Below are 12,413 nucleotides of genomic sequence, written 5' to 3'. Positions count from 1 at the left end.
TTGAAAACTCAGCGCAGCTATTATTATTATCAAATTTGCATTAGTAGAACAGTTGACTCTAAAATTCTACTTTCACTTTCTCAGCCACAAATTATTCTCACCATTGTCCATCTAAAATAAAATAATGCACTTTATGTGTTAGGTATCATAGATGGGCTGCCCCTTATTTTTTAAAAACGTAACGCCCATAAGATTGTCAGCTGATTTCTCAACAGAAACTTTGCAAGCCAGAAGGGATTGGCACTAAATATTCAAAGGGATGAAAAGCAAGGACCTACACTCAAGATTACTACACCCAGCAAAGTTATCATTTACAATCAAAGGACAAATAAAGATCTTCCAGACAAGAAAAAGCTAAAGTTCATCACCACCAAATCAGTATTACACGACATGTTACAGGGACTTCTTTAAGAAGATGAAGACAAAAGATAAAAGATAAAAAAAATAGGAATAATAAAATGGCAATAACTACATATCTATCAACAATTACTTTAAATGTCAATGGATTAAATGCTCCAATCAAAAGACAGAGTGAATAAATAGGTAAGAAATCAGACCTTTACATATGCTGCCTATAAGAGACTCACTTCAGATTGAAAGACACATGCAGGCTGAAAGTAAAGAGATGGAAAAAGATTTTTCATAGAACATATAAATACTGTGTCATCAACGTAATTGGAAAAAAATTAATTTGAAAATAATTTTTAAAAACGTGAAAGAATTCCAACTCTAGAAGTCTTTAGAAACTGTTTGTTGATCTTCCAGCAGACAAACTATAGGAAATATAGGTTCAGCCTCATTTTTGTTCGAGAATGTAGAGGTGGTGTTTAAACTTGACAAACATCTTAATAGCTTGTGTATAAACCATGGCTCAGACCACAGGAGGCTTCTGAAAAACACACCCTTCCCATGAAATCTATTTAGAAGCATTGTCATACACTGCTGCTTTTCATCATTATGGGCTTAATCTGGTCTGTTACCTAATTCTCTTCTATTTTCATTTACCTTATTTCTCATGAATAGACGTGTTTTTTTTGACTAGCCCCAGCTCTCCTTTCAAACACAAGCCTAGCTCTCAGAAGTTTACTTTGGATCAAAACTCATCTACTTTGCAAGAAATCGTGATTGCTAATATTCATGAGCAGTTGCTACAAGAGAAACATTCTGGTTAGTGTTTTATATTGCATTTCCTTTTGTATATATCATAAAACACTCAAACCCACTTTTCATCACCTCAACTCGACTCTCTTTATTCATTATTCCCCAAATTCAATACTTCCCCAGGCCTGTTGATTCCACCTCCTTTTATTTCACTAATCCATCTACTTTGCTCCATTTCCACTGCTACTATGCTAATCCACAACAGTATTTGCTGCTCAAAGTATTGTAATTTTTTTCCCTATGTGCTCCTTTCCACTGTTTCCTACCTTCTAATCTACTCTCCATTTTCCAAAATCAGTATTTAAAAAAATAAATAAATAAAAGTGTAACTAAAACATTTCAATGACTTCACAGTGCCCTTGGTTGGAATCAAGTAGAAAAAAAAAATCTCACAAGGCCCTTCCATGATTTGCCCTTGCCAAAGTTTCTAACCTCATCATTCACCGTACTTTCCTTCCTTATTCTTCTGTAAGGTTTATGGACGTCTTCTTCTTTTTCTTTTTTCTTTTCTCTTTTTTTGGGGGACAGGGGCCAACAGCCAAGGAAAGAAACAGTGACTACATAAACGAGAAGGTGACAAAACGAGTCCACCCATGCTTTTCAGGCAAAGTTCAAAACTAACCTGATTCCAAAGGTGAGTAATCAGTTACTGCTCATTTCAGTGATGTTCAGGGCCAGTTTCTTTATGTAACCTCTATTTATTTTCCCACAGAGATACATTGAAGATAAACTGTGAAATGATGTTCTGTTACGAAATGGGACAGGTAAAAGAACAGAGCTAATCAGGTAAAACAGGTTGAAATATGCTAGGGAGCTTGCTAGTTTCTGGTAAATTCATTTGTAAAGCACAATATCACACCATTCTTTTAATAGATATGATGAAAATTTCCCCCATATATGTGGATGAGTAAAAACAGGAAAATACCTCTGTCAGTCTGTTCTCAGAGCTAACTTTTTTTTATCCTTCATAATGCTCAAATTTGTAAATAAGTCTGTACTTAATTTAAATGTTGGTAAGATAATCCTTACACTTTTTTATTATAAATTATGTTTAGAAAATTCTAAATGAAGTGTAATGAAACATAGGTATGTACCCAAAAGATGTTGGTATCTATTACTTTAAAAACAGTAGGTATAGACTGTTTAGGGCAAGAAGAATAGAAATCACGAGGATTTGTTAGAACTTATAAACCAAGCACAAACATATCGCTATATTAAAACAGATTTAAAATAGTAAGACTTAGCTTACTTCAAAAGCTTTAGGTGTAAAAAGGAGAATATCATAACAGTAAAGATTTAAAATGTTCCTGAAAACAGGAAGTTCTTTTAAATACTGTAAGTAAACATAACAACAGCAATGGCTATCACTCTTTAGATGATGAAATTTTCACTTTGGTTTTTCTCCCTGAGATTTCTAGCCAAAACAACACAATAAAAACAAAACAAGAAAATCTATGTCACAATGTTCTCTAAGAACTATTGGATTAGAAGTCTCTAATTGTGTTTTTTTGTTACTAGGGAAGAGGCAGAAGAAAAAAAAATTCCTTCTGAAGATATTGGCTTCAGAAATCTAGACTATACCAGTGTAAGAAAATTCTGGACCGTCCCAGACATTCCTGTATGTTCTAGTGAAATCCAGAATATAAGATCACTTTTCTAGAAAGTAGTATAAAATTCTCAGTTGATCCCAACCTTTACCTCCTACATTTCTACCAAAAAAAAAAAATTATTCTGAGATAAAACATTTTATTATCATCCCAAATACAACCTAACTTCCCAAATGAGTAGTGGTTTATTTATTTCCTCCTGCCAAGCTATGTTACTTGAGCCATGAGTAGGATCTGATAGGACCTGAGTTTTATACATCTAGAGTAACAATGTTTTCAAAAATGCTCACCCTGAGATGTGACTTGAGTATTACAAGGAACCTTTTTTCCTACCCCTGTTTCTATGCAGAGGGACCTGAATCAACATGACATAGTCTGCAGGAGTGTCTCTTTAGTTACTCTCCAGGAGTGAAAAGATGACCTGGTGAAACGCAGGAGCTCGAAGACTGGAACTTGAACCTGGGTTTGGATATTCAGGAAAAACCACCAAGAGGACCAGAGGGGTGAGAAATGCCGTTTCTTATTCACAAGGCAGGGAAGAAGCTTCGGTAGAGGCCTGTCAGAACTTCAGGGAGAAAAACCACTGACAGAGAGCAAGCAGAGTTTTTTATGCACACAAGCAGAGGGAGGATTATCTCATTGGGGGAGTAGCTGCCTTCTCCGAGGGATGGGAGCAGGATGTGCTGCTTGGTTACAGGAGCAGATAACATACATGGGAGCAGCAGAAAACATCCTCAGGAGTAGGCACTACTGAAAGCTCTTTGTGTGCTGCCTTCCTTGGCTGCTGGCTGGGAAGCTATCAGTCTTCTGAGTATGTGGAAGAGCTATGTTCTGAGTTAACCCTGCACTCGGCTAATTGATGTTTCGAGGAGGAGGAGTAGGCTCAGCCCATTCTGATTTTCTCTTGCCATCTGCTATCTGAACACAATGATTCTCCAAAGAACCATTTATAAACTGGTGTATTCTACTCTGCTCTGCTCTTTCTAACAGCAGATTTCATAGGGAGGAGGTGTGTGAATGGTCAGCAGAGCCAGCCACTATGGATGGATTACTCTCTCCAACTCAAGATTGACATATCAACACCTAAAAACACATTCTCTAAGCTTCACTAGAAATAATACTTATTTTTTATTTTATTGAAGTCTGTGTATAATCTTTCAATTCAGGTTTAGAACTCAGATAAGAAAGTAATGGATGTATTATTGATTTTCTAAAACTACAACATTCAATAACATGGTTCTTCAAAACCTTCATTTTCTCTGAATACACTCATTATGAAATGGCCCCTAAACTTTGGCATTTAAGGCAGAATCTAAGGATAAAAAACATATGATCATACAATAGATGCAGAAACAGCGTTCAACAAAATCCAACATCCATATATGATAAAAACACACAGCAAAGTGGGAATAGAGGGAACATACCTCAACATAATAAAGGCCATATATGACAAACCTACAGCTAACATCGTACTCAATGGGGAAAGGCTAAAAGTGTTTTCCTTAAGATTAGGAAGAAGACAAGGATGCCCACTTTCACCACTCCTCTTCAACATTGTATTGGAAGTCTTAGCTACAGAAATAAGACAAGAAAGAGAAATGAAAAGTATCTGAATTGGAAAGGAAGAAGTGAAACTTTTATCATGTTATTTGCTGATGACATGATATTAGATATAAAGAACTCTAAAGAGCCACCAAAAAACTGTTAGAACTGATCAATGAGTTCAGTAAAGTAGCAGGTTACAAAATTAACATTCAGAAGTCAGTGGCATTTTTATACACCAGTGATAAACTTTCTGAAAGAGAAATTAAGAAAACAATCTCATTTACAATTGCATTGAAAACAATAAAACACCTGAGAATCAAATTAACCAAGGAGGTAAAAGACTTGTTCTCAGAAAATTATGTCATTGAAAAAAATAAATGGAGGAAGATACAAATAAATGGAAGCATATACACCATGCCCGTGGGTGGGAAGAATCAACATCATTAAAATGGCCATACTACCCAAAGCAATCTATAGATTCAATGCAATTACTATCAACATACCAGTGGCATTTTTCAGAGAGCTAGAATAAATAATCCTAAAATTTATACAGAACTATAAGAAATCCTGAATAGCCATGGCAATCTTGAGAAAGAACAAAGTTGGAGGTATGACACTACTTAATATCAATATACTACAAGGCTAATGTAATCAAAACAGCATGGTACTGGCATAAAAACAGATACATTGATCAATGGAACAGAATAGAGAGCCCGGAAATAAATTAATGCCTATAAGCTCACTTAATATATGACAAAGGACGCAGGAATACACAAAGGGGTAAAGACAGTCTCTTCAATAAATGGTGCCAGGAAAATTGCACGGATACATGCAAAAAAGAGAGAAGCTGGACCACTTTCTTACACCTTATACAATAGACTCAAAATGGATTAAAGACTTAAATGTAAGACCTGAAACCATAAAACTTCTACAAGAAAACAGGCAGTAAACTCACTGATATTGCTAACAGTACTTTCTTTTCAGATATATCTCCTTGGGCAAGGGAAACAAAAGAAGAAATAAATGGGACTTCATCAAACTAAAATGTTTTTGTACTGCAAAGGAAACCATCAGCAAAACAAAAAGACAACTGACTGATTGGGAGAAGATATTTGCTTATGATACATCTGATAAGTGGTTAATATCCAAAATATATTTAGAACTCATACAACTCAACAACAACAACAAACAATCCAATTTAAAAAATAGGCAGAAGACCTGAACAGATATTTTTTCAAAGAGGAAATACAAATGGCCAATAGACATGTGAAAAGATGCTCAAGGTCACTATTCATCAAAGAAATGCAAATTAAAACCACAATAAGATATCACCTGTCAGAATGGTTATCATCAATAAATCAAAGAACAAGTACTGGTGAGGATATGGAGGATATGGAGAAAAGAGAACTCTCATACACTGTTGGTGTTGCAAGTTGTTACAGCCACTATGGAAAACAGTCTAGAGGTTTCTCAAAAGATTATAAATGGATATACCTTTTGACCTAGCAAGTGCACTCCTGGGTATTTATCAAAAAAAACCAAAACCAAAACCAAAACAAAACAATAATTTGTAAAGATCTATGTATCCCTATGTTCATGGATGTGGAAAGCTAAGGAACGAAAAGAACAAACTAATCAAAAACAGACTCAATGATAGAGGACAATCTGGTGATGGATGGGGTGGAGGTTAGGGGGCTGGGAGGATGGGGTGAAGGGTTAAAAAAGCATGAATTAGTAGCTGATAGATGGTCACAGGGATAGGGAGCACAGCATGGGGAATGCAGTCAGCAGTAACGCAATGGCTAGGTGGAGAGCCAGAGGAGAGAAGGAATAATTAGGGAGATCATTTTATAAACTATATAAATGTTTAACCAATGTACTGTATACTTAAAACATAAATATATAAATAAAATAATAAAATAAAATAAAAAAGAATCTAAGGAAAAGCAGCTAGATTTTGAGAGGGCCTCTGGCAAGTCAGTGTGTAGATTTAGTTGTATGTATCCTTGTTGGCATGCTTGGCACACAAGCCATTGGCTCTTCCCCAACACACACACACACACACACATACACATACACACATGCACGCATGCACGCACACTCCACATCTCTCACAAATCCACATTCTCACAAATTCGATTTACCATTGCTCTAGTCACAACACTTTGGCAAACCTTCGACATCTGCTAATCCTTTATTTACTAAAAGATTTTATAAATTCTGAGAATTCTAGAGTTGTGATTAAATTTCACTTTTCTAAAGTGTCTGCTGCATAACAGTAAGTGATCAGAGTCCCTGAAGAATTTAGACAAAGAAATCATATGACCAGATTTGCATGTTAGAGAGGTCCAGAATACTAAGTACATAAGATGAGATAAAGTTGAGCAGGAAAAAGGCAGAGACATCCTAAAGGAATATCTGTAAAAAGTCATGAAGCATTAAATTGTGTCAATAGGGTCAAAATGTTCATAAGTGAAATTGACCATAATTGCTATTACTAAGAGCATTCAAGGGGATGCAACGTTGGTTTGGATGAATGTTGGGTTTTTTATCTGTTTTCTGTGGCTGTTTGGACATAAGGTGATGAATTGTGTTTGGTCCTACTGAGATGTCTGTTGTTGGCCCAGTTGTAAATATCTAATAGGTAGTTGTACATATGAATTCAGAATTCAGGAACAGTGCTAGAGAAGGTGATTCAGAACTGGTTGTCATTTGCATGTGGGTATTTGGAGAAAATAATGGATTGGAAAAGAGAGTGTGTAGAATTGAAACTGGAGGGTAGGGAGAGAATTCTTGGGGACAGGAATATTTACAAAGAGTAAATTGGAGAATCTGTTGTTTTGGTTTGGTTTGAAATGAGAGTAGAAAAGAGAGACCGGTTGAGAAAACAATGAATGGCAGAGAAAATCTAGGAGATATTTTGTCATAGGAAACAATGAGAGGAACAATGAATATCACAAAGGAGAAGAGTGGTCTTCATCAAGTGCAGTAAATAGATTGTAGAGCTTGAGGAATTAATTCAAGGTGAGGAAACAAGGAAATAGGGAGGGACTCGAACCTATGCAGAAATGAGTCTGAAAAGGAAAGTAAAAAGCTGATGGACTAGAGAGAGGAATTCACGATTAAATGGGGACCTTTTTTTTTTTTTTCAAGATAAGAATGTCCATAAAATGTTTAAGAGGAGTCATTTAAAAATTAAAAACAAACAAAGCGCTTTAAGACAGAGGATTGTAGGATATATACAGATGATGTCAAATAATAGGGTAAGAGCTGTATGATATAAAGCAAAAGTAGAAAGACTATTTTTGTCAAAAGAGGCTATGCCTCTTCCTCTGATAGTATTAGAAAGAAGTGAGTAGAGATGGGTCTGTTGATAACAAATGATAGAAATGAAGGATTAAACTGGGGATGAAGGATTCAAAAGTTTGAGGGCATGCAGTTCCTCTGATCCTGTATTTCCCCTGGATTTGCAATAAGCTTCATCTCTAATTGACTGGGAGGTGCTAGGAGGCCTAAGTGACACAGACTCAGAACAGTCATTGACAGGAATGAGACATAGCCGACCAGCTACATGGGACAGGATTTCTGAGCCACAGCAGGACCACCTGTGGCATTGGTTACCAGAAGCATCTAGCATAGTGTAGTGTGGCACCTGGATCAGTAGCATCAGGAGTAACTGGAAACTAATTTGAGATGCAAATTCTCAGACCCCACCGTTGACTTATGGAATCAAAAAATTTGGCAAGTGAGGCCATAATTTTTTATCAAGCCTTCTAACTAATTCTGAGGCCCTAAAATTGGAGAACCGCTGTCTTAAGGCTTTATACCATACTGGCAGTAGAAAACAACCATTCTTCCCTTCCTCACTCCCATATGTGCTTTAGAATTTACTTTTTCATGTTATTCCAAAATCTTTTGAGAAAGAAAACAATCTTTGTGAGGATTTTCCTAAAGGATATACAGAACATGTGCTTTACTGGATATTATAAAATTCACCTCTGAATCACAATCCCTAGAATCTTTACTTTTACTACATCATACTATCTATTCTTAGAACTGCTTTCACTAATTTTGTCTGTACATGCTCTCGGCATATATTTATAAAGATGATCATAAAAATCAAGAGCTGGCTGTACGAAGAGTATTAAGATGTTCTTCATATAATAGTAAGTCTTTTTCTAGGATCGAAGAGCTAGATTTCTCATCTCATTTTTGGAAATTCTCCACTTTTGTATTTTGTTTGTGTTTTACTTAATAGACTGTAAAAGAATGAAAAAGACATGATTGAGGGTCCATGTTTCCCCTAGCCTTCTATATTTGCCCCTTTATTTTACTAAATTGCTATCTACTTGCCCTACCCCGTGAACATTGAGTAGCTGATAAAAATTAAGGCTTGCAAAAAAACAATACTGTTTTGATGGTTTTCAGCATTCTACCAACCCAACCAAGCAAGAAACATGAGCACAGGACTGATTCCTGACCCTTAAGTTTTTGTTAAAGTTGAATACTGCTGTCTGAGCTGACACTGCAAGGATACATACTCATTTTTTCCCAGACTAGAAAAAGACCATCATCTTTCTTCAATTGAGGACCATGTAGTTTTCAAATGTTCCCTGAGGTTTGTCAACTGAATAAAGTCTTTAACCTCTATTTGAGTCACCTAAATCATTTTCTTTTGACAGATCACTGTTAAATTTGTAACTGATTATGACCGCCACCCCCACAATCCATTAGTTGTTAAGATGCTAGGGAGGAGAAAACTAGAAAGTCAAAATTGCAGCTTAACAATTTTAGTGTTTGCTATGTTAATGAAACTCTTTGTGCCTCATTAATTTTCCATGCTTTTTTTTCTTTTGGACTAATTTTCATTGCTAATATTTGGTTACGTGTTGCTTGCAATATTGCATATATTGTTACGAGGTTCTCAAACTATTTAGACCCAAATAAACTTAGAAAAAGGTAAAAAAATCACTTATTATTGTTTACCTTTCCTCAATTCTATTCAGAAAATTCTATTGTTTAATTTTATTATTTTAATCCAGTAATCAGGTAGAACACTGCCTCTTCTCCCCATATATTAGTACCATTCTATTGTGGAGCTGACCAGTTTGCATAAAGGTAAATTTATTCATGTTCTTGTTTTGAATCTGCAATATATATGCTTCTTAGAATCATCACCAGATATAAGTAGGGAAACTAGACTTCATGAGAAGAGCTTATTATTACATAGTTCTATTTTGCATTTTCCTTTTATAATCAAGATTAATGACCATTCTGGGCTTTTACACTGTTAGCATTATTTTTATCAATAATGACAAACTTGTTCTTATAGCAGCCAACAGCATATGCTTTTGATTTACTGTTTAAAACATTTGCACCCCTTCAATATTTCTTCTCCTGAATATATTCTGATTCCAAAGAAAAAGAATTTTACTAATGTACTTATTCTTGTCCTACTTTCATGTTATGTAGGTGCATTCAATAAGAGAGCCAAAAAGTAGAAAACTCTTACCAGAAAACAATACAAAACAAAAACAGAAATTACAATCTCTGTGATATATTTTGCCAAACATATGTCTATGTCATCTCTCTCTATTAGCTATTTTACATTTATAGCTATACTTATACATAGTATACATGTACATATATAATAGTACTTGTATCAAAAACACATAGCCAGTTATACTCTTTCCACTTTTTTTTTTACTGCAATTTCCAAAACAATAACCACCACTATGAATATAGATTACAATCATCTTTGGGTTTCTGACTTTCTCTTTAGCAAAAACAAACATACTGGAATGTCACTAAAAGCCGTATCAGTCACCATGGCATATTTATCTAAAAGTAGTTGGGTATAATATCTGAATATCATGGAAATTAACTCTTCATATCTCATAATACTTATATTTTCAAAACACATAGTCTTGTAAGAACAAAACAAAGTTAAACCCTTTCATCTTTAAATGACATCAAATGCATATAAAAAGAAAATAAAGAAAACATAAGCAAAATAAACAGAAATAGATGTTTGTAAAATTGTTTCCAAATAATACTGTATAGCTCTTATTGCATAACCTTGTTGCCTTTGAAAGTCTCAAGTATTATGTTTTAGATTAATAACTATGTCATTCAAAAGCTGACAGTTTTTTTATGCTGTCATAGTTACTTCTTAATTGTAAATTCTTATTTGAAAAAATTTCCAGGTCTTATATTTTCTTTCTTTCTCTATTTATTTTTTTGTAGGCATGCCGTCACATTTTCTTCTTTGTTATTGTTCATTTGATTTAATCCAAGATTTTAAGTGTCGTTTTATGACCATACTACTAATGATTCAATGCTCTGGTTTTCAACTCCAGATAGATTCCTGTCCTTTGCCACTCTCCCATCCCTACAGCAAATCCTATATCTGTTATCATTAAAAAGGCTCTCCTTGGTATTTATGAACAGCTTCTTTGGGACCTTTATGACATGTCACTGGACAGAGTATTCAAAAGAACCTTAAAAACTACATGGTCAATAGTGCATTAAGCAGCTTTTATTACTACAAACATTCCAAAGTTTAAGGTAAAAAAGAGTTTTAGAGAACATCTATCTAATCCCTATATTTAATGATAAGAAAGCATGCAGAATCTGTACTTCAATTTTCTTATCTATGCAATTGTAATAATTAATAACAATAATAATAATAAATCCCAACGTGGGTTATAGTAGGGTTTAAATGAGTTAGAACTTTCACTGTAAGTAGAAGAGTGCATGGCCCATGTAAATATTCAAAAAAATTTGTCTTATTGTGACTTGAGTATCCCTCACTAAGAATTATTGAGTATTTTAATGCTAATTGAATGTACTCAAGTAGAATGTCCCTTAAAGTAAGTTTTTGGTAAGTGGTTAAATTAAGTTAATTTTTCATTTGGTAAATAGGCTTTTCTTTCCCCCTAAAATTTTATTTTTTTAACTACCCATTTATTTTTTTTTCCATACTATATATACATATATATTTTTTAACATTTTATTTTTTATTTTATTTAGATTGGCTTTAAAAATTAGATTTTTTGCAAATTGCTTTGTTTCTCGTTTCTCAGATATTTCCTAGTTTTGAGTAGATACTTAAGTAATTTTTGAACAATAACAAAAGCTACCACTTTAGAGATTATTTTGTCCTATTCTAGCATACATGATCTTTAATTCTCAGAGCAATGCTGTAAAGAATTTATTATTACTATTCCCATTTTATATGTAAAAACATTTACATGAAGAGTGAGGAAATTTTTCAGACTTGAGCATGCTTTCTTCTACCTAACCGTGCCTTGCAATTTAACATATGATTACACAGTAATGCATTTATTTTTAAGGCCATTTTACTATGAACTTTAATTTTTACCTCCCTTTCATATGTTAAAAAAACTAAGTTTTCTTACTGGTATCACAATTTTGATACAAAATTCGGTAGACAAGAATACAATTGTTTTCTCTATCACAGCCAGAGACTATTAATTTTACTACAATTATCTTTAAAATAATTATATGTGCTTTTCTTCTCTTTTTAAAAAATAAAGGGCAGCCCATCTATGATACCTAACACATAAAGTGCATTATTTTATTTTAGATGGACAATGGTGAGAATAATTTGTGGCTGAGAAAGTGAAAGTAGAATTTTAGAGTCAACTGTTCTACTAATGTAATTTTGATAATAGTACTAGTCGCTCTGAGTTTTAAATACATATGAAATCATCAAGGACGATGACAGCAGTTTCTCTGTGGACCTGACACTCTGCTATCACACATGTTCTTTCACTTTATGATAAATAAATGAGTTGAGAGCATTGGAAAAAGAGTTATGGCGAAATGAGCTTCTAGAAGTGATTTGAGAGAAGAATATCAGGACACAGACAAGAGCTGGCTGTGGTTTTACGGAACCGTTGTCTGCTGTGCAGAGCATCGTGGAACAGCTTCTCTCTCATACCACGGATTTGTCTCTCTCTCTTCTCCAATCGTCTGCCGCTCTTGTTGCCATCTCCTTTCAGCTTCCTATTGTCACTGTCATCAAAGAACCTTTCTGAGAGCCACCTGGTTTTGCAGAGAGAGTATGGATTTTGA

Source organism: Pteropus alecto, unplaced genomic scaffold (assembly GCF_000325575.1).
Source record: "Pteropus alecto unplaced genomic scaffold, ASM32557v1 scaffold81, whole genome shotgun sequence".
NCBI classification, from domain to species: domain Eukaryota; kingdom Metazoa; phylum Chordata; class Mammalia; order Chiroptera; family Pteropodidae; genus Pteropus; species Pteropus alecto.
This window is presented reverse-complemented; position numbering follows the sequence as displayed.